Here is a 24,804-nt window from a genome sequence, read left to right as displayed (position 1 = left end):
GTACCAGTATAGTAACACTACTACTAGAATATATGGACTTGCAATGGAATTTGGCCTTGGAGGGCTACAGGTCCTAGGCCCCCCATTCCCTAGCATCTGATTTCATGTCTCTGCATTGTGTACTGGTTATGGCATGGTACCACTAGGTGAAAGGTCGAGAGGCACATAGAATATTGTACAATTCCAACAGTCCCCTCTTTGATTATTTTAAACAAAGTATAATAATCAAGAATTACCAAAATGAATAATAAAAACATGAAAAAATATAAAAGTAACAACAGGAAATATAAAAGAACCACTTTCCTCATCTTACTAGTGAGTGAGATCTGCTTGTCCTATTTCACACATACAATACGTTGAGTTGACACCATGAGCATGCATGATGTACAGGACTGAGTGAGCGCTGCAAAACATGTTTGTCTACTGATGCTGTATCTTGAACTGTCATCTGCGTTTAACTCACTCACTGCCAAAGAATTCCGGTACACTCACCACCTGGAGTGCCAAGGTGGTACTAGGTGAATGTGGTATTCACCTAGCAATAATACTTGGATTGGCTACAAAATGAAGTCGCCCTTGGTGCTCTAGAATGTTAACAATTTGGGTCTCTGGGACTTTATTCCTGGTCCTCTGTGGCTCAGTTGGTAGAGCATGGCGCAAACAACGCTTAGGTTGTGGGTTAGATTTCTGCTGGGACCGTACATACTGAAAAGGTATGCACTCACTGCAATGTAAGTCGCTTTGGATAAAAGCGGTAGCTAAATTGCATGTATTATTATATATTAGTCTCATTTCCCAATATTTCTCGTGATTACGTAGTACCATTAGCCAATTTATCCATCTCCTCTGCCAAAGTCCTGATATCAGTCAGGGCATAGTAAACACCTACAGGAGCTACAACAGAGAGAAGAAAATGTTGAATACCTGTAGTGTGAGACAGTTTGAATATTACATCAGTCTTAAGTAAACGTCTAGTGTACTGTCCTCCTTCAAGTGTATCTAACCAAAATTAGATAGCCACAAACAGAAAATAAATTAGACAGCCAAAAAATTAGACAGACACGCAAACACAAAATAAATATAACATTGAGTGCTACGCAACGCATTAAATGCAGAGCAGAATAATTAGTGCTATTGACAATTGTCGTTGCTAGGATTGCGTCTTTCTTGTGCCATTTCCCTAGATTCACATGACCATATCTGTTTTCAATTAGTGGCATTTTGGTTAATAAAATGGAGAGCACGCTCCGAAGTTAGCTCTATCACATAGAGTTAGAGTAGTAACATAGAGTAGGCCATTAGAACACAAATAAATAAGTGTTGTTCAATATGCTTCAGCTGGATAGTTGAGACCTAGTGACTTTGGAGTCTGCTATTGATGTCTGTCAACATGAAATCTGTCAAGAAATCTGCCCTATTTCACTCTATGAGAAATCCAATAGGAATGATTTTCGTCCTGTGGAGAGATAGAAATAGAAATGTAGTAAAGTGTCTTATTGGTCAATAATGGTCTGTAATGAGAGTTGGTGTCATTACAGATTCACACAAAACAAACTCAAGCAGTAGTCAGTCACCATTTCAAGTTATATTTAAGGACAGTTCAGATTACAATACATGTTCATCTGGGTTTAAAGATGAGAGCAAAAAACCTCTTCTGATAGAGAGGGACTTCAAAAATGTAATTGGATATAGGGCCATCGCAGATTTTGTCCACAGCCACTCCCATGGCAGTCATTAAAAAACAATTTAAAAAAACATTGGTAATTATGTGAAACACCAAATTTCCTGATTCACGCCTCATTCTGAGAATTGGAATCATATACCAGCTATATACTAACTATGTATAACTTTGGTTTGTAGTCTCACTGAGATCCAGCTCTCCACCAAGGGCACTGCAGAGGGACACAGCACGCCTCACCACCCCCCTCTCACCTCCCACAGGGATCAGGTACAGGAGCTGCGGGAGGAGGACGTTGCTGGAGCTGAGGGGAGACAGAGGAGGGAGCGTACATTGTACAATGAGAAATCCTCATGCCTCCTCCTCATCAGAGATCAGTGTGTCTGTCCTTACCCCAGACAGACTGTGTCTAAGTGGGATGAGCTCTGTGCTGTGTCCCTCTGCTCCTATGCTTACAGGTCCACAAAAGAGGAGCAGGAGAAATCCAGCCTGTGCTGCAGAGCCCTGAGCTGCTCTGCTGCTGCCCCCTGCTGGATGTGTGAGGCAGTGCAGCAGTGGAGGAACCTCAGCAGCAGCCTCCTTTCAACACTGCAGCAAGAGATACAGGGTCAGCTGTACCTGTTGGAAGACCTCGTTGACGAAGATGATGTTGTCCCGCCAGCCGGACAGCTTGCTGCTGTTGGAGTGGCTCTTCTCTGGCTGGGCAGGCCCGTTGGGCTCCACCTCGTCTCCAGTCCTTCTCCTTCCCCTGGAGAATTGCACAACTTTTTTTTATAGATTGGAGTATTACAAATTCTTTATCTGAGTAGTTTTACTGAGTTAATAACTATGTCTGATCTAAATTTCATGTGAATGCACTGTTTGAGGCGAAAAAAGACAAGGTTCTCAGAGGAATAAAAACGAAATAAAAATGAAATATCCCAGTGTTCCTAACAAAACAAAGAAGCCAAAACCATTTCAATGGAAACATCGGACTTTACCTTGGAACGTAGGGGACGCAGGAGCGCGGCTTTGGAATTATTCAAAACAGCGCCCGCTCTAACACGATCAAAAAGAATACGCGGTAGAGGTCCACTGTTTGATGCGAAAAAATACAACGTTCCCAGAAGAATAAAAATGAAATAAAAATGAAATATCCCATTGTTTCTAACAAAACAAAGAAGCCAAAACCATTTCAATGGAAACGATCGGACTTTACCGTGGAACGTAGCGGACGCAGGAGCGCGGCTTTGGAATTATTCAAAACAGCGCCCGCTATTACACGATCAAAGAGAATACGCGGGAGAGGACCACTGTTTGAGGCGAAAAAAGACAGGGTTCCCAGAGGAATAAAAACGAAATAAAAATGAAATATCCCAGTGTTCCTAACAAAACAAGGAACCCAAAACCATTTCAATGGAAACATCGGACTTTACCTTGGAACGTAGCGGACGCATGAGCGCGGCTTTGGAATTATTCAAAACAGCGCCCGCTCTAACACGATCAAAGAGAATACGCGGGAGAGTTCCACTGTTTGAGTCGAAAAAAGACAGGGTTCCCGAAGGAAAAATGAATAAAAATGAGTTCCTCACAAAACAAGGAACCCAAAACCATTTCAATGGAAACGATCGGACTTTACCTTGGAACATAGCGGAAGTATGAGCGCGGCTTTGGAATTATTCAAAACAGCGCCCGCTATAACACGATCAAAGAGAATACGCGGTAGAGGTCCACTGTTTGAGGCGAAAAAAGACAACGTTCCCAGAGGAATAAAAACGAAATAAAAATTGAATATCCCATTGTTCACAACAATACAAAGAACCCAAAACCATTTCAATGGAAACATCAGACTTTTCCTTGGAACGTAGCGGAAGTATGAGCGCGGCTTTGGAATTATTCAAAACAGCGTCCGCTATAACACGATCAAAGAGAATACGTAGTACAGGTCCACTGTTTGAGGCGAAAAAAGACAGCGTTCGCAGAGGAATAAAAACGAAATAAAAATGAAATATCCCATTGTTCCTTTCAAAACAAAGAAGCTAAAACCATTTCAATGGAAACATCGGACTCTACCTTGGAACGTAGCGGACGCAGGAGCGCGGCTTTGGAATTATTCAAAACAGCGCCCGCTCTAACACGATCAAAGAGAATACGCGAGGGAGGTCCACTGTTTGAGGCGAAAAAAGACAGGGTACCCAGAGGAAAAATGAATAAAAATGAGTTCCTCACAAAACAAGGAACCCAAAACCATTTCAATGGAAACGATCGGACTTTACCTTGGAACGTAGCGGACGCATGAGGGCGGCTTTGGAATTATTCAAAACAGCGCCCGCTATAACACGATCAAAGAGAATACTGTAACGACCCTGTGTAAGGCCCGTTAGCAGCTCCGCCAAGTGAGTTAACTCTCTTGGTGTTGTGGCTAGCGCGGCCGGTTTGTAAGCGGAAGGTTGCGAGTTCGATACCCGCTTGAGGCAAGCTACTCTACCCCGCCGTTCGTTACATTGGTGTCAGAAGTGGGATGGCGCCCGTGAGGCCATCGGAGAGGCGTGTCCACGTGAGAGACTTGTATAGTGAAGCGTGAGGGCACGCTCTCCCGAACGGAGGGGATAGTGTAACGACCCTGTGTAAGGCCCGTTAGCAGCTCCGCCAAGTGAGTTAACTCTCTTGGTGTTGTGGCTAGCGCGGCCGGTTTGTAAGCGGAAGGTTGCGAGTTCGATACCCGCTTGAGGCAAGCTACTCTACCCCGCCGTTCGTTACAATACGTAGTACAGGTCCACTGTTTGAGGCGAAAAAAGACAGCGTTCCCAGAGGAATAAAAACGAAATAAAAATTGAATATCCCATTGTTCACAACAAAACAAAGAACCCAAAACCATTTCAATGGAAACATCGGACTTTACCTTGGAACGTAGCAGATGCAGGAGCGCGGCTTTGGAATTATTCAAAACAGCGCCCGCTATAACACGATTAAAGAGAATACGCGGGAGAGGTCCACTGTTTGAGTCGAAAAAAGACAGGTTTCCCAGAGGAAAAATGAATAAAAATGAGTTCCTCACAAAACAAGGAACCCAAAACCATTTCAATGGAAACGATCGGACTTTACCTTGGAACGTAGCGGAAGTATGAGCGCGGCTTTGGCATTATTCAAAACAGCGCCCGCTCAAACACTGTTACGACTCCAGATTTCAACTCGTCTACGTCTAGGGGCGGTAGAGGAGTCGCAACAAAAAGGTAGTGCATCGGACTTATTGTAGGAATTAAACAGGCACAAACCACAATGTAAACTATATACAATTGTTTATTTCCTCTGGGAAAACACAACACAAGACACACGCCAAGGAGAAAAGGGAACTATGAGCGGCGCCAAAGCAAAGAAATCATAAACAAAGGTGATGTCCTAAACTAGTGCAATAGTAAGCTATACTACCGGGGCTATGCTAAAGGGCTATGCTACACTAGGCTAGAACATACATGGGGCGGCACCCACTCCTAACCTGGTGAATTGTAACAGAGATGAGCCTACGTGTTGGAAATGTAAACCCATGGGTCTCTTACCTATTCACCTTAACCCTATGGCGTACATTTAACAGACAGACAAATATTGAGAAAAAAACTATACGTAAATAATGACGTAAGTATACCAAAATAAAACTAAATGTAAACAAGTACGTCGGAGGTTTGGAACAACTAAGCAACAGCGAATCGACAGCAAACATAAGCTACGGTACAACTGGGTCGACTCCCGAGGGGAAGTCCAGCGGAGCTTTTAAATGACACGGACAGCCCTCTGATTGGTCAGGAATGGTGATGACTGATGGGGACGAATGGCCAATTGCTGACGGACACCTGAATGTAGAGTGACAGGTCAAGGGAAAAAACAGAAGGAAACACAAAACACAACAAGGAAACGCACATGTAGGAGTGGGAACGTAACACCCCCACACATAAAAGAACAAGCATCTATCGGCTTGTGACAACTCGGCTAATAATTCGCATAATGAAAAAAAATACATATATATAACAAAAACTCGGTGCAAACACAGAGGTGAGCTCAACAGTACACACGCGAAAGGGCATCAGCACAAACATTTTCGGAGCCTTTCTTATGATGAATTTCTAAATTATAAGCTTGTACAATTAGCGCCCAACGCATGAGCCGTTGGTTCTGATTGTACATCCTACTGAGGAATACTAATGGATTGTGATCCGTAAAAACGATGATGGGGTTAGCACTGGAGCCGAGATAAACCTCAAAGAACTGAAGAGCAAATAATAAAGCTAATGTTTCTTGCTCTATGGTCGAGTAACGAGCCTGGCACTTGTTAAACTTCCGCGAGAAGTAACAAACTGGATGGTCCAGACCATTCGAATCTTCCTGAATCAGAACAGCTCCAGCACCTACTCCACTTGCGTCGACCTCCATTTTGAACGGTTTCTCAAAATCCGGGGCCGTAAGAACAGGGGTACTGCACAGCAAAGCTTTCGCACAATCAAAAGCATGCTGGCAGTCCTTAGACCACGCAAATGAGACATGGGGGCTCAGCAGGTTAGTCAGTGGGGTAACAACAGAGGAAAAGTTCCGGCAAAATCCACGATAATAACCTGCCATACCTAAAAAGCGACGCAGCTCACGGCGGGTGGTTGGCACTGGAAAGGTAGTGATAGCGGCCACTTTAGCTTCCACGGGTCGCACTTCACCTCCCCCAACCTGTTTACCAAGGTAAGTTACAGTAGCCTTACCGAACTCACATTTAGCTAAATTCAGCGTTAGGGAAGCCTCCGATAAACGCTGAAACACAGTTCTTAAAGTGGTGACATGGGCAGCCCAATCTGGGGAATACACCACCACATCATCCAGGTATGCAGTACAGTGTGGGACATCTGCTAAAACAATATTCACCAAGCGCTGGAATGTGGCAGGTGCGTTGCGCATTCCAAACGCCATAACAGAATATTGCTTAAAATGATCAGGGGTAACAAATGCAGAAATAATTGAAGCACGAGCGGTAAGAGGGACTTGCCAGTAGCCCTTTAATAAATCCAACTTGGATACAAAACGGGCAGACCCGATGGTGTCTACACAATCATCCAGACGTGGTAATGGATATGAGTCTGAAACTGTAACATTGTTCATTTTCCGGTAATCGGTGCAAAAACGAAACGTGCCATCTGGTTTTGGAACCAAGAGGCAGGGTGAACTCCAAGGACTAGAGCTGGAGGTAGCCAGATTATTACCAACTAAATAAGCAACTTCCTGTTTCATGACTGATCTTTTTGTCGAATTAGCACGGTATGGATGCTGCTTAATAGGACGGGCATCTCCCACATCTATATCATGTTTAAGAACGGTGGTCCGAGTAGGAACATCACCGAACAGACAAGGGAACGCTTGTATCAAGGTTATGATGCTGACTTTCTGATCACTATCCAGATAAGACAAGTGCAAGTCAAGAGCTAACAGCATTTCAGAGTTTAGTAACCGAGGGGTCTATTGGGGAGCATTACGCACCTCCAAGCCATCCTCGTCACCCACAAGAACATTACCTGGAACCAATACAGCAGGAACAGCAGACTTGACGGCGGGCCCTGCAGTCTCATCTGGGGTTTCTTTCTGAGTTTGGCCTCTGGCATGATATAATTTTAGCATGTTAATGTGGCAAACTCGAGACTTGCGTCTCCGATCGGGAGTCTGGATTACGTAATCGGTGTTACTCAACTTCCGTTCTACAGAGTATGGACCTGAGAAACGGGCAGAGAGAGAGGAACCTGGAATAGGTAACAGAACTAAAACCTGGTCACCTGGTTGCAAGAACGTGGGACTGCCTTCTCATCAAAGCGACGCTTCATCCGTTTCTGGGAGGAGGAGAGAGCGTCTTTAGCTAGAGCGCAGGCACTGTGTAACCGCTCACGAAACCTGCTCACATAAGCCAACACGCTTTGTGATGAAGCACTACCCGAGCATAGCTGATCTTTTAGAACTCCGAGAGGTCCGCGTACCGTATGTCCGAAGACAAGGTCAGCTGGACTAAATCCTAGAGACTCCTGAACAATCTCACGAACTGCAAACAAAGCAAAAGGAACACCCTCATCCCAGTCGTTTCCAGTTTCAAAACAGTATTTCCGCAGCATGGATTTAAAAGTTTGATGCCATCGTTCGAGTGCACCCTGCGACTCAGGATGGTAGGCACTAGAAACTCGGTGTGTAATCGATAACGACGTTAACACTTGCTTAAAAACATTTGAAAGAAAATTGGAACCCTGATCCGTTTGTACAACTTTCGGGAGTCCAAATGTCGAAAAAAACTTAATCAAGGCCTTGACCACTGACTGAGCAGTGATTTTCCTTAGAGGAATAGCTTCTGGATAGCACGTAGCCACGCACATAATTGTCAATAAAAACTGGTTACCAGTCTTAGACTTAGGTAACGGGCCAACACAATCTACCAGCACATGCTCAAAAGGCTCACCCAGCACAGGTATTGGACAGAGGGGAGCAGGAGGGATGACTTGATTTGGTTTCCCTGTGATCTGACAGGTGTGGCAGGTACGACAGAACTGAGCTACATCTTGTTTTAGACCTGGCCAAAAGAAATGCCTAAGAATTCTATCGTAGGTCTTCGTGATACCTAAATGGCCAGACCATAGGTGATCATGAGCCAGAGATAAAACATGCTGTCGGTATGCCATGGGTACAACAATCTGATAAATGATACACCAGTCCTGTTCTGAATCACGACGGGAAGTCCACTTTCGCATGAGAAGGTCCTTGACTATGAAGTGCGCTACATTCGTTTTGTTAACTCCCTCCGGAGAAACAGCGTTCACATAGCACTTCCTAAGAGTAGCATCTATCTTCTGTGCAGCTACCAGCTTATCACGAGTGATAGGCAATTTCAATGTGTCAGAACTGGGGCCAGCGCACTCTCTGGCGGGGTCTTTATCAGGGTGTGGAGGAGGTTCAAGGGTAGAACTAACAAATTCATCCGTTGCCAATTCTGTGCCAAGAACGGAGTCAGATAAGTCAACCGCGTCACTCAACTTTCGGGACTGAGCTCGCGTGACAGCGCACGTTGGGAAAACCTCCGGGAAACCCACGGCTAAGTCATCGGTCTGAGCTTCTGCTGGGCATTCCAACAGCTCTAAAACAGGCAGCACTTTACCCCCAGCAATATCATTACCCAGAATAAAATGAATGCCTTTCACCGGTAGGGTAGGACGTACACCAACTCTAAAAACTCCACTGACCAAGTCACATTGTAAATGTATTTGATGTAATGGGACTGGCACAAACCCCATTTCTATGCCCTGAACCAAGACGCTAGTACCACAGAACGAATCATTTGACCATGGTAGCACGTCAGATAGGATAAATGACTGCGCCGCACCAGTGTCTCTAAGAATCTTAATTTCTCGCTGGTCCTTCAGATCGCCGCCGGTTAGTGACACTAGACCATTAAGAAGGAATGGGTGGTAGCAGGGATCGGGAGAGTCAAAATCACCCACAGTAGGCCTACTAGGGACGACTGTCACAGGGGGAGACACTGCTCGAATCAATCCAACCCCTTTGGGTTGCTTAAAGGGCGTTGGCTGTTTATTCTTAAGAGCTAAACAATCAGCAATGACATGGCCAACCTTATGACAATAAAAACATTCCCGTTCCTCCTTAGAACGTAAGGGAAGCCCTATTGACTGACCAGACTGAGCAGTGGGAGAGGACGTATCAGTCACAGTCCTACTCCCAGTACGGGAAAACAAATGAACAGGCTTGTGAGTTAATACAAACTCGTCTGCTAATACAGCTGCCTGAGACAGTGACTCTACTTTCTGTTCATTTAAATATGTGACCAAACATTCTGGCAAACTATTCTTGAACTCTTCAAGTAAAATTAACTCACGGAGAGAAGAAACGTCCGTAGCCTTGCTAGCAGTGCACCACCGATCAAACAGGGTTTCCTTCTCTCGAGCAAATTCCATAAATGTCCGGTGAGGTGACTTTCTATGATTTCTAAATTTCTGCCTATAGGCCTCTGGCACAAGCTCATAGGCACGAAGAACGGTAGCTTTAACAATACTATAATCCATACTTTCTTCAATAGAAAGGGAAGACAACACTTCCTGGGCTTTACCAGACAACTTACACTGAAGTAAGAGAGACCACACCTCCTTAGGCCACCGCAGAGAAACTGCGATGCGTTCAAAAGCACCAAAATACGAATCAATTTCCGATTCACGGAACTGAGGAACCAAAGCAATGTTTTTCCCCACATCAAATGTGTCCGATGAGCGAGCTGGTGGAAAAGGTGAGGTGAAGGTGGCGGGCAAAGAACGCCCCGCACTTAGAGCTTCAAGTTCTAGCTTCCGTAGACTCACCTCCTTGTCTGCCTCAATTTCCAGTCTGCGGATCTCCAACTGGAGATTGTATTTAGCCTGCCTCTCTTTTTCCTGCCTTTCCATCTGCAGGCGGGCCAGGCGTACCTTGAGACGGGCACCATTACCTGATGTAGAGTACATACTAGCAGGGGAAAAGGGCTCGAAACGTGGTAAGGTGGCTGGTGGTTTAGCCTCTACGTCGGACTCCCCGTCCGCTCCGGCATTAATCTCCACCACCACCGAATGTCCGGCCGTCACTATGGGCGAAGACGAAGGAGGGAGCGGATCTGCAATCGCAGCCTCACTCGCCCCAAGCACCTTCCTATCCACCAGCATACCCACGACAAGTTCTTTTAGTTTGGCCTTTACTAAGGACCTCGGAACCGCAAACCCAAAATGATCCGCTATGGCATACAAATCAATCTTCCTACACTGGTTAAGAAGATCTATAGACGGATCCACCAAAAATACATCCAAATCAAAAGAAGCCATAGCTACCTAACACAAACAAGTAAGCACACGCCTACACAAATCCAAATCTAACTGCAACTAGAAAAACCTAACAAAATACCTAACAAAATTCCTACAATAAGCCCGATGTACTGGGCCACAAAATCTCGGACGAGCAACCACTTTTATGTTACGACTCCAGATGACAACTCGTCTACGTCTAGGGGCGGTAGAGGAGTCGCAACAAAAAGGTAGTGCATCGGACTTATTGTAGGAATTAAACAGGCACAAACCACAATGTAAACTATATACAATTATTTATTTCCTCTGGGAAAACACAACACAAGACACACGCCAAGGAGAAAAGGGAACTATGAGCGGTGCCAAAGCAAAGAAATCATAAACAAAGGTGATATCCTAAACTAGTGCAATAGTAAGCTATACTACCGGGGCTATGCTAAAGGGCTATGCTACACTAGGCTAGAACATACATGGGGCGGCACCCACTCCTAACCTGGTGAATTGTAACAGAGATGAGCCTACGTGTTGGAAAAGTAAACCCATGGGTCTCTTACCTATTCACCTTACCCCTATGGCGTACATTTAATAGACAGACAAATATTGAGAAAAAAACTATACGTAAACAATGACGTAAGTATACCAAAATAAAACTAAATGTAAATAAGTACGTCGGAGGTTTGGAACAACTAAGCAACAGCGAATCGACAGCAAAGCTACGGTACAACTGGGTCGACTCCCGAGGGGAAGTCCAGCGGAGCTTTTAAATGACACGGACAGCCCTCTGATTGGTCAGGAATGGTGATGACTGATGGGGACGAATGGCCAATTGCTGACGGACACCTGAATGTAGAATGACAGGTCAAGGGAAAAAACTGAAGGAAACACAAAACACAACAAGGAAACGCACATGTAGGAGTGGGAACGTAACAGTGAGTACTGTTCTTATACTGAAGACTGTTACAGGGTGACTTTGTTGACAAGTTCATATGACTCTCTGCTCTCTCCTCCTATGTTTGCTGTTAGCAACCTGGTGGTTTTGTGGAGCGTCTGTACTCTCTCCTACACTCCTGCCTGCCTGCCAGCAACATGAAACCAGAGGCTGAGAGATGCCTGCTGCACCTGAAGGTACAGACAAGTTCTGATGTTGTTACTGTTCCTTCTCTCTAGTATTTAGCATCCAATCTATTGTTCAGTTTAAATGAGTAGTGTGAACTAGCAGTAACTCAGAGCCTTACCTCAGGGCGGGCTGATGATGCTTCTGGACGACATGTTTGGTCAGGAGGTTCCCTGGTACTTCAACACGGAGTCTCTGGTCGTTGGAGTGTCGAGCCTCCTGGAGCACCACCTTCAGCTTCTCATGGCGTCCTTCTGAGGGGGCACACACACACACACACACACACACACTTGCTATTAAGTAATCGGAATAAGTCATTTTAAATGATTGGAAGTAATTTTATTCTTACCACTAAAGTTGCACTCCCCCTCCCCCTCCCCCTCTCTTTCTCTTTTTTTCTTTCTTTCTTTTTTAGGAATTCCACAGGGTCAGACTCCATCGGTAACCGCAAAGGATACATCAGTGAAATCCAATAAGTATTCTAGTTAAAGTTTAAATAATAACCTCACATGCCTTCTTGTTATGTCCCCCCCTCTCTCCCTTTCCCCTCTCTCTCTCTGATATGCAGGGCCACAGGAGTCTCATTGTCTTTACTTACAGACACTTATTACATATATTTGCAAATAAATGAGTGATAGAGTATCTCAAATTGATTTAATGTCTCTGTGTTTTCTTTTCTTTTGGTGACACTTAACACTAAGGTTTCCTTTTATAATGGGTTTATAATTCAGTTTGCACATTATAAGCATGTGTTGCATTTATAGCATTAGTAACAGTGCAGCCACATATTTTCAAATTATTTGAATTGTCACTATCTATGAATGAATCATTAAAGAGAAGCTACGGGATATGGCAATAACTATTTCTGTATTATTTAACCTCTTATTTTGTGTCTGAATTATCAATGCATAGTTTGTACAAATATAATCAATTGAATCACTGTTTTATCTCATTCAGCCACAGACTCCCTAGTTTATCATCGCCAACTTTAGAAGCAGCATTACTGTTAAGTGTGTCGATGTCACTGGTCTACGTGGAATCCACACACATACGCACCACACTGAGGGCATGTAACAGGGACCCGTTTCCAACTCATTAGCGCTACATTGAGAACTGTAGGCTGAGATTATAGAAATTATCTTGTAGAATCACTTTAATAGTCAAGAAACTACTCAGAAATCATACCACAATTAAACTTGAAAAAGTTCCAGAAGAAACATTGTTTCTCTTTAACAGAGCAATATCCAAGACTGCGTAAAGAGGGAGAAAAATATCTTTCTTAAAGATCAGATTTTAGTAAATAGATATTATTGCACACAATTGGGCTATAAGAATCTCAAAGACAGAATCAAACATTTCACTCTCTATAGTAGTGATTTTGGTGTCTAGTGTCAGAGGAACATATTTCATCCCCACATTAAGTAAACACAACTAAACTAATTCATATGTAATGTCCTCCAACTTTACATCAAGAATAAAGACACACTGTGTACTCTGTACCAGTATAGTAACACTACTACTAGAATATATGGACTTGCAATGGAATTTGGCCTTGGAGGGCTACAGGTCCTAGGCCCCCCATTCCCTAGCATCTGATTTCATGTCTCTGCATTGTGTACTGGTTATGGCATGGTACCACTAGGTGAAAGGTCGAGAGGCACATAGAATATTGTACAATTCCAACAGTCCCCTCTTTGATTATTTTAAACAAAGTATAATAATCAAGAATTACCAAAATGAATAATAAAAACATGAAAAAATATAAAAGTAACAACAGGAAATATAAAAGAACCACTTTCCTCATCTTACTAGTGAGTGAGATCTGCTTGTCCTATTTCACACATACAATACGTTGAGTTGACACCATGAGCATGCATGATGTACAGGACTGAGTGAGCGCTGCAAAACATGTTTGTCTACTGATGCTGTATCTTGAACCGTCATCTGCGTTTAACTCACTCACTGCCAAAGAATTCCGGTACACTCACCACCTGGAGTGCCAAGTGTTTTATGTGGTATTCACCTAGCAATAATACTTGGATTGGCTACAAAATGAAGAAGTCGCCCTTGGTGCTCTAGAATGTTGACAATTTGGGTCTCTGGGACTTTATTCCTGGTCCTCTGTGGCTCAGTTGGTAGAGCATGGCGCAAACAACGCTTAGGTTGTGGGTTAGATTTCTGCTGGGACCATACATACTGAAAAAAGTATGCACTCACTGCAATGTAAGTCGCTTTGGATAAAAGCGGTAGCTAAATTGCATATATTATTATATATTAGTCTAATTTCCCAACATTTCTCGTGATTACGTAGTACCATTAGCCAATTTATCCATCTCCTCTGCCAAAGTCCTGATATCAGTCAGGGCACAGTAAACACCTACAGGAGCTACAACAGAGAGAAGAACATGTTGAATACCTGTAGTGCGAGACAGTTTGAATATTACATCAGTCTTAAGTAAACGTCTAGTGTACTGTCCTTAGATAGCCACAAACAGAAAATAAATTAGACAGCCAAAAAATTAGACAGACACGCAAACACAAAATAAATATAACATTGAGTGCTAAAAACAACACATTAAATGCAGAGCAGAATAATTAGTGCTATTGACAATTGTCGTTGCTAGGATTGCGTCTTTCTTGTGCCATTTCCCTAGATTCACGTGACCGTACCTGTTTTCAATTAGTGGCATTTTGGTTAATAAAATGGAGAGCACGCTCCGAAGTTAGCTCTGGCTTAGAGTTAGAGTAGTAACATAGAGTAGGCCATTAGAACACAAATCCAATAAGTGTTGTTCAATATGCTTCAGCTGGGTAGTTGAGACCTAGTGACTTTGGAGTCTGCTATTGATGTCTGTCAACATGAAATCTGTCAAGAAATCTGCCCTATTTCACTCTGAGAAATCCCATAGGAATGGTTTTCGTCCTGTGGAGAGATAGAAATAGAAATGTAGTAAAGTGTCTTATTGGTCAATAATGGTCTGTAATGAGAGTTGGTGTCATTACAGATTCACACAAAACAAACTCAAGCAGTAGTCAGTCACCAAATCAAGTTATATTTAATAGACTAGGACAGTTCAGATTAAAATACATGTTCATCTGGGTTTAAAGATGAGAGCATAAAACCTCTTCTGATAGAGAGGGACTTCAAAAATGTAATTGGATATAGGGCCATCGCAGATTTTGTCCACAGCCACTCCCATGGCAGTCATTAAAAAACAATAAAAAAAAACATTGGTAATTATGTGAAACACCAAATTTCCTGATTCACGGCTCATTCTGAGAATTGGAATCATATACCAGCTATACACTAACTATGTATAACTTTGGTTTGTAGTCTCACTGAGGTCCAGCTCTCCACCAAGGGCACTGCAGAGGGACACAGCACGCCTCACCTCCCACAGGGACCAGGTACAGGAGCTGCAGGAGGAGGGCTTTGCTGGAGCTGAGGGGAGACAGAGGAGGGAGCGTACATTGTACAATGAGAAATCCTCCTCCCTCCTCCTCATCAGAGATCAGTGTGTCTGTCCTTACCCCAGACGGACTGTGTCTAAGTGGGATGAGCTCTGTGCTGTGTCCCTCTGCTCCTATGCTGACAGGTCCACAAAGGAGGAGCAGGAAAAATCCAGCCTGTGCTGCAGAGCCCTGAGCTGCTCTGCTGCTGCCCCCTGCTGGATGTGTGAGGCAGTGCAGCAGTGGAGGAACCTCAGCAGCAGCCTCCTGTCAACACTGCAGCAAGGGATACAGGGTCAGCTGTACCTGGTGGAAGACCTCGTTGATGAAGATGATGTTGTCCCGCCAGCCGGACAGCGTGCTGCTGTTGGAGTGGCTCTTCTCTGGCTCGGCAGGCCCGTTGGGCTCCCCCTCCTCTCCAGTCCTTCTCCTTCCCCTGGAGAATTGCACAACTTTTTTTTATAGATTGGTGTTACAAATTCTTTAGCTGAGTAGTTTTACTGAGTTAATACCTATGTCTGATCTAAATTTCATGTGAATGGCTGCAATGGAAATATGTTGAATTAAACATTTGTTGATGTGTTGAATACTTATTTTCCCGCACTGTATATACACACTCACTGAGCACGTTATTAGGAACACTATACTATACTCGGTAGGGCCTCCCTTTGCTCTGAAAACAGCCTCAATTCTTTGTGGCATTGATTCCACAAGATGTTTATAACATTTCTTTGACATTCTGGTCCATGATGACATGATTGCATCACGCGATTGCTGTAGATTTTTCAGGTGCACTTCCAAGCTGTGAATCTCCCGTTCTACCACATCCCCAAGGTGTTCTATTTGATTCAGATCTGGTGGCTGGGAAGGCCACTGAAGAACACAGAACTCATTGTTATGTTTCTGAAACCAGTTTTAGACGACTTTTGCTTTGCGACATGGTGCATTATCATGCTGGAAGTAGCCATTAGAAGATGGGTAAATTGTGGCCATGAAGGCATGCACATGGTCAGCAACAATACTCAAATAGGCTGTGGCATTCAAGCAATATGATTGATTGGTATTAACAGGCCCAAAGTGTGCCAAAAAAACATTCCCCACACCATTACACCACCTCCACCATGAGAATGTGTACAGGTGTTGCTAATAAAGTGTTTGTTGAATGTATATATATATATTTGTATTTATTATACTACAGCATGTATTATACTTCAGCACTTTCATATTTATTTGTCTCTGTGTGTGGTTTACATATGTATGTATATATAGTGTGTGATTTTCTCGAATTGTAGGTCATCAGCACTTATTACCGTCTACCTTTTTCTAAAATGTTTGTTAATATATCACAGCACTTACGCATGCCCACTTTATTATGGGGGTTTTACCTCCTTTTATGTATAATTGTCTTTTCACTATGCTTATTACTAATTTATTACATGTCCCCAGCATATATATATATATATATACTTGTTATTATCTATTTATATAGGCAGTGCTAACCCTAAGTAAGTGCATGTTTGAGACAACATCATCTGTGTGTGTGTGTGTGTGTGTGTGTGTGGTGTGTGGCGTGTGTTCGGTCCTCACCTGTACATGCGTGCTGTCCATCTCCGTGGTGAGCAGCTGCTCTGGGTCTCCTCCACCTCGTCCTAGCTGCTCTTCTCCGGCTCCATTATGAAGGTGGGCTGCTCCTGCAGGATCAACTTCCTGTACACCTTGATCACCTTGCGGGTCGCTGATGCCTCGCAGGACGGCAACAGGAAGGCCTGCAGGGGGAAGATAGAGACATCAGGAGATTTACTAGAATATACGTTATGTATTATAATGTATTATGATAATACATTAGAATTATAATTATTATATAATTATAATTATATAATATAATTCCAGGAGGTTGTTCCTCTCCTTCTCCTGACTGCACACACACATGATCTCTATTTTCATCCTGAGAATGAGTGTGTTGGAGTCAAATTTCTAAGAATGTGTCTTCGATGGAGTGATACAGTCCGTCCACTAGAGGACAGTCCAATAGAACTCATCTCATAGGGTCATTCAGATCAATACTACATTCAAAAGCAAATGGTGACCGTGGGGAAATCAAATGAGCATTAAACGTACGGTAATGCTAACATATTTCTGTCATATCATATCTTTCTACAGTGAAAATACGACATGTGAATTGTAGGTTTGTTTCATTTGTTTAATCTGGTAACTCTTCTAAAACGTCTAAAAACGTTACTCTTCATATTTTTAGACAACATTAAACGATAACAACTTGAGCCCATGGTACTTCTGCACATCTGTACCTGGTGGAAGAACTTGTTGACGAAGATAATGTTGTCCTGCCAGTCGGACAGCGTGCTGCTGTTGGAGTGGCTCTTCTCTGGCTCGGCGGGCCCGTTGGGCTTCCCCTCCTCCCCAGTCCTTCTCCTTCCCCTGGAGAATTGCACATAACTTAGTCAAGTCTCACCCTCCTCCTCCTCTCCCCTCACCTAGTCAAGTCTCACCCTCCTCCTCTCTTCTCACCCTCCTCCTCCTCCTCTCCCCTTACCCAGTCAAGTCTCACCCTCCTCCTCCTCCTCCTCCTCTTCCTCTCCCCTGCACTCAAGTCTCACCCTCCTCCTCTCCCCTCACCTCATCAAGTCTGGAGTTGGTTTCTTATTGGCGAGTCCCGTTCCATCCTAAATGGCCATCATGACAAAGATTATTTTAGATTTTAAAATGAGCAGTTGGCCTACATGTGTCCAGTAATGTGATCATGAAGGTGATTCAGTGTCATTGAGTTGGTCAATAATGGTCTTGAGAGTTGAGATTCACACAAAACAAACTCAAGTCGTAGTCAGTCACCATTTAAAGTGAAACATCTACGTTATATTTAATAGTCTAGGACAGTTCAGATTAAAATACATGTTCATCTGGGTTTAAAGATGAGAGCATAAAACCTCTTCTGATACAGAGGGACTTCAAAAATGTAACTGGATGTAGGGCCATCGCAGATTTTGTTGCCGTCATTTAAAAAAAGAAAAGAAAAAAGCATCGCAAATGATGGTTAAAACTGTTTGTAAAACACCACATTTCCTGACTCATGGCTCATTCTGAGAACTGGAATCATATACTTGAGGGCAGTCTAATGACAGTGGAAGTTTGTTTTTACTATACCTGAAAACTTTGTTTTGATTATGTCATTGATTTTATTATAACAGGTGAAAAAGAGCTACTTTGAACACACATCCATCAAATGCAGCCCTTACATTACTAATTAGAGAGACAATCTACACAACACAACTCCATAGGCTCAAACACATGTGTTACAGCTTGATATGATATCACAATTATGTGATGTTCCATACGATGACATCATACATGGGTTGCCATAGGGTAGTATTGGGTATGTGAACTTCCCGGGCATCAGGTAGATGGAGAAAGACTCAGCATTGGTAAGTCCTCTGTACAACATTTTACAAACATTTCAGTCAAAAGGCCTTAATTGTTATAAAAATGTTGTCTTTGGTGTGAATTTCCATAAGTAATTAATGGTGAGCAACATGTATTTCTCTTGTTTTTGGGGTTAGGGTAATATGCATGAATTTGAAAACAAAACCAAAAAGACACTATTCACCCTCTCTATCTATCTACGATGCCATCACATATCTACTGCACAGGACGCATTCTCACCTGGACAAAGGGAAAAGCGCTGTGAGAATCATGTTCTTTGATTTTTCCAGTGCTTTCAACACCATCCAACCCCTCAGATTGGGAGACAAGCTCCTGCAGATGGGTGTGGACGCCCACCTGGTATCCTGGATCACTGACTACCTGACAGGGCGGCCACAGTTTGTCAGACTGAAGGACTGCCTCTCGGACACTGTAGTATGCAACACCGGAGCACCACAGGGAACTGTGCTCTCTCCTGTCCTGTTCACCCTGTACACGTCTGACTTCTGCTACAACAAAGAGTCATGCCACATGCAGAAGTTTTCGGACGATACGGCAATTGTGGGGTGTATCAGAGATGGGCAGGAGGGGGAGTACAGGAGCCTGGTGGAGGACTTTGTGCAATGGTGCAAACTCAACCACCTACAACTCAACACTACAAAGACCAAGGAGATGGTGGTGGATTTCCGTAGGTCTAAGCCCGCTCTGCTACCAGTCTCCATTGAGGGAGTCAATGTGGAGATGGTCAGCACATATAAGTATCTGGGGGTCCACCTGGACAATAAACTGGACTGGTCAGCCAACACTGATGCGATTTACAAGAAGGGACAGAGCCGGCTGTACTTCCTGAGGAGGCTGCGGTCCTTCAATGTCTGCAGCAAACTCCTAGGGATGTTTTACCAGTCTGTGGTCGCCAGCGTTCTCTTCTATGCAGTGGTGTGCTGGGGAGGAAGCACTAAGAAGAGGGATGCCGGGCGACTGGACAGGCTGGTAAGGAAAGCTGGCTCTGTTGTGGGAGCTGAACTGGAGAGCATCACTTCAGTACTGGAAAAAAGAACTCTGAGCAAACTGCTCACCATCATGGACAATGAAGGTCACCCACTGTACCACACCATCATCCAGCAGAAGAGCTTGATCAGCTGGAGGTTACGAGCACTGACAAGCAAAACTGACAGACTTACTAAATCATTTGTCCCCAGAGCCATACAACTCTACAATAAGTCAATCAAGGGCAAAGAGATGGACTTCTCTGCATAACCTCCACCCTCTGTATCATATCACTATCATGTATCATGTCACTGTTTCACCTCATTATCTACAATGTTTACTAGCTATGCTAGGTCTCATACACAGCTCCTACCTCCCTCCACCAGCCTGGACTAAATGCACTTTAAAATGGTCCATATTTATGTAGCCCGTATTTAGTATTTAGTTTTTAGTATTTAATGCTATAATCGCACTGTCTGCCTTACCTTTTTGCACCTCACCTAACTGCAAAGACATTTACAACTGCACCTCGCCTGTATAAAATGCTGCTAATGTTGTATGTTGTATGTGTATGTTATGTGTGATACCCCCTATGTCTGTATGCTACTTGGAACCTGAATTTCCCCCTGGGATAAATAAAGTTTCTATCTATCTATCTATCTCCTACTAATTCAATCAAAAGCAATCAAAGGATCAACACGTCTAGGTTTGAGATAGCACTAAATCAGGACAAGTTGTATATTTTACGAGTGGTGTATTTCCTTGGTGTATATATCACTTGTACAAATTATGAGAACTGAAATCATCAACCTGTGAGGTGGTCTTATGGCAGTGGTAAATGGTTTCTACAGTACCCCAAACTACTTTTGGATTTAATTTGCTAATGTAATAAAAGAGCTTTTGCATAAATACTGCAATGTGAGTTCCACCAATCTCAGCCCTTGGATTAATACAGTTACAGTAACTACAGAGAAAATACCCAAACTGCATCTTTACAGGCACAAGTACAGTTTGATGTGATGTCACAATGATATGATGTCACAAACAATGCCATAGGGATAGAGTCTTGGGTATGTGAACATTCTGGTAGTCAGGTAGTTGGAGAAAGACTGACCATTGACCAAATGTTCCAAATGTTTCACTGAAAAAGCAATGATTGTTATCAAAATGATATAATGTCCTGCTAAGTTGTACAGTATTGTGCACAGAAAATATTCAAGTTTTGTCTTGGTGTGCATTAACATTAATAAATCAATTAATTGGTAAGAAGCATGTATTTAACCATTGTTAGATTTGATGCAATCTGGAATTTGTAATCATTGTTTCTGAACAACTTGCGTTAATATGCTTTTTTGAAAAAAATGTAGATAGGGTGTGTATTTGTTTTGGGCTGACTTATGGTAAGATCTATCAATATGTGTTTGCCACTAAAATGTCAGCATTACTGAGGGCATTGGAGGTGGTTTTATTGAAGGCCGATGCAGGCCCAGCCTAGTGCATGGTTGTATACATGGCTATAGTAATTTAAAATGTTCAGCGTGGAATTAACCTGCGTGCCACTGTTACATTTCATGATGTCACAGTGACATCATCAGAGGTGCCATGGTTATTATTGCTAGGAGATGCGAGATACAGTACAACAAATATGACAGAATATGTTGTAACACAGTGATATCACACAAGTGGTGACCATTTGACGCCGGCTACCATGGTAACCTACTGTAGGTAAAATTTTAAATGGCATTACACATATAGCACACTGCTTTTACACATGCAGTTCACTATAATACTGTAGGGAATAAGCTGTTATTGGAGATGTAAATTGTTACATTGAAAGTCATATTTTCATACCTAATATTAGAGAAAAGGTACTGGGCAAATGCATGGAATGTAGACCTACACATTTTTCATTCACATTCTGAGCTGATCATCAGTTCAATGGTGCTCGTAGAGTGAGTTGCAGGTCAAACTCTTTATTATTTAGCTACTTTATTGTAGTGGGTTGATGTAAATGTACTGCTTTTGACTATGTACTGTATTTTGGAGATGTAATGTACCGTTACTTTATGCAATGTTAATGTGCTTAAATGTGTCTGATTAATATTGCCTTTATGCACCTGACACCATAAACAAAGTACCTTCTGGAAAAATAAACTTCTTCTAATCCAAGCCAGCTCTGCGATATTCTAGAAGGTCAGAGTTGAGCAGTTAGCACAGCAACATTGTTTGCGAAGAGGTTAGATGAGTAAGTAAGATATCTTTGAATGCTTTCATATGTATCAGGCCGAAAAAAAGTATACATATGATCAGTCTTTTTTCTGATAAAATAGTTGTTGTTTTTTTGTTTAACAGTACCACTTTGTCTGTTTTTCCATTTTCTTGAAGCATCTGCACTCGATTTCAAGCCAGCATCATAGTCATGACAGTGAAAGTGTCCAAACAGGTGACATGAAAAAATATCAAAAGGGGGATGAGGAGAAGAAAGCGGATCTCCACACTGATGAAACATGGGCAGATGAGGAAGATACTAGCGAAAGAAAACAAAAACATGGAGAGGAAAAACTGTCTGTGGAGTATAAGGCAGCTATTAAAGAGATTGACAACATTTGGATGAACTTTCGTTCATCTTGGTCTAATAATGGAAATAGTCTAGTCGTGGTGTGGGCCAGGAGTGACTACAACCTATAATAAGCCTTCTTTACTTTGCTACAGCCATCGCTGGCTGACATTGTCATTCACTGCCATCAACGGAAATCAATGTTTCCCACATTATATTTCATGCCAACGTCAATCAAAAGTAACCTCAAACCAAGTACTGTAACAAAGTGATGAAGGCTTATCAAAGGTTACAGATGCATAGTCTTGAACCAAAATAAGAAAAACATACAATAATGATTGAATGGGTGGACTATGGCTTTAAAAGACCCAGAAAACAACCAAAATATCGTATGACAAAAAGAAAGAGATTCCCCAGACTGATGAAGAATAATGGACAGATGCCAAAAATAGAAATGAGACATTTTTTTTAATATACTGTGAAGAGGAGTAATAAAGGGAGTGGAGAAAACAAGGGAACAAAGCTTTAGTCACAGTGAAAAGGTAATTAGTGAACAGGAGAGAAGTGCCATCACACTTACTTGAGATGTTTTGATCATTTTGAGTTACAATTCTAGTGTTTCTTTTTTGTTCATCTGGTTCACTTTCTTACCTCTGTATCTATCTACAGTTTTCCCGTCTTTTCCAAGGGTAAACAGACCCGAGTTCAATACCCAACAGCCACACTTGGCAGAGTAGACAGCGAACACAATGCAAAGGTGGGCTAATGGAAAACTGTTTTGATAGATTCAACAGTTTAGATTGTAGATTCATTGATAGGTTGGTTGATTGATTTACATTGAGCAGGACCTCTCTCTTTATGTTCCTTCCTCAGATGTCTATCCACAGCTGGACAATGGTAATTTGCTGAAATGAACTGTGTATTAACAGTCAGGAGAATTCAAAAGGTAAGAGGAGACTAACAGCAAAAATATGTATAAAAAGTAGCTTGAGTAGAAAAAATGTGAAACAACAAGCCTACAACAAAAACCAAGTCACCAGCGTGGCTGAAGCCATATTTATTCTGAATGGCCATACCTGAATAAAGTATTCATGCAGTAAGTTATGGTTTATAATGTTTGTAGAGCGCACACATACACTCACCGGCCTCTTTATTAGGTACACCTTGCTAGTACCGGGTTGGAATCCCTTTTGCCTTCAGAACTGCCTTAATTCTTTGTGGCATAGATTCAACAAGGTGCTGGAAACATTCCTCAGAGATTTTGGTCCATATTGACATGATAGCATCACGCAGTTGCTGCAGATTTGTAGGCTGCACCTCCATGATGTGAATCTCCCGTTTCACCACATCCCAAAGGTGCTCAATTGAATTGAGATCTGGTGGCTGTGGAGGCCATTGGAGTACAGTGTCACTCATTGTCATGTTCAAGAAACCAGTTTGAGATGATTTGAGCTTTGTGACATGGCACGTTATCCTGCTGGAAGTAGCCATCAGAAGATGGGTACACTGTGGTCATAAAGGGATGGACATGGTCAGCAGCAATACTCAGGTAGGCTGTGGCGACAAAGAAAGAAACAAACCTGTTCTGTCCTCATACATAGCTGAACACCTCTAAACACCTCCCAAGAGTCTGGAGACAGAATGTCAGTCTGACTTCAGGTTTATTGACTTAGAAAGAGTGAAACTGAGAAAGAGAAACAATAATCAATGATATGGTTTCACATCCACACATTGCCTTGCCATACATCACAGAGATGATCTAACAAAGAAATAGCGACATATAGCTACAATGTGTTGTATTAACATTGAAATATAGTATCCTCTCTTAGCTAACATAACCAAGAATACCCAATGTGTTCTTATATAATGCTAGTATGGTCTCACATGAAGAAATAAAAGGTAAGTTTACATAATCACCATGAAAGCCAATAGTACAAGCTAAACTAGCATCTTCCACAACACAAACACTTGTCTACAGTGGGATATTACTGATATCCTCGCCACAGATGTTGTATGATGCAACAATACACAGGTAAAGATAATTTTATGCCACGTCCTACACATTTGGGGTAGTCAATGGTCCGAGGAGAAGCACACCTGTTAACCATCTCAATGCCTCTCCTTTCAGTCATAGGGTGAGGGTTAGGTAGGAGTTTCTCATAGAAGTCTGTCTGTGTGTGGTAATGCTGATCTGCACTGTGTGACTGCAGCCTTTTAGGAAGTGAATAGGTTGGTTTCACATACACTAAAATATGTGTACTTAACCCTCCTATTATGTTAGGGGTCAATTTGACCCGATTCAATGTTTACTGTCTCTAAAAACATGGTTAACATACTTTTTTCAGCTATTGATTTATTTAAACTGTTGAGCCCCTTCATTGATCGCAGATCTGAAATGATGATATGCTGCCCTCTTGTAGACAGACAAGATTACTTTAACCCTCCTATTATGTTCAAATAAACTTACAACTTTGATGTTTCGGGTCAATTTGACAACTGTAAACATGCAGAAAATGATTTTAACTGAAAGTCTTAACCAAGTTTCTCTCTCAGCTACTTTAGGCCTTTCTACTGACCATCTTTATAGCCCAGTAAATAATACATGACTGCCCCCAACCTCCCCTTATACATCAAGTATTGATTGTATATGACAATTGCGAAATATGCAAATCACTGTACTCTCATTCATTGACCTAAAATGAAAAACAAATTATGTTTTGGTGTTTGCAGGGCTTTATGTTGATATTAAGTGCTCATTAAA

General features: G+C 42.5%; 1 pseudogene across 1 annotated transcript in view; it reads left to right on the top strand.

The window, feature by feature from the left end:
- The window catches only part of LOC310819882 (cytochrome P450 3A27-like), a 186,679-nt pseudogene that overhangs the window by 102,138 nt on the left and 59,737 nt on the right, over window positions 1–24,804 (top strand). The window lies entirely within an intron of this gene.

This window comes from Argentina silus (genome assembly GCF_951799395.1).
Source record: "Argentina silus genome assembly, chromosome: 19".
Taxonomy (NCBI): Eukaryota; Metazoa; Chordata; class Actinopteri; order Argentiniformes; family Argentinidae; genus Argentina; species Argentina silus.
This window is presented reverse-complemented; position numbering and strand designations above follow the sequence as displayed.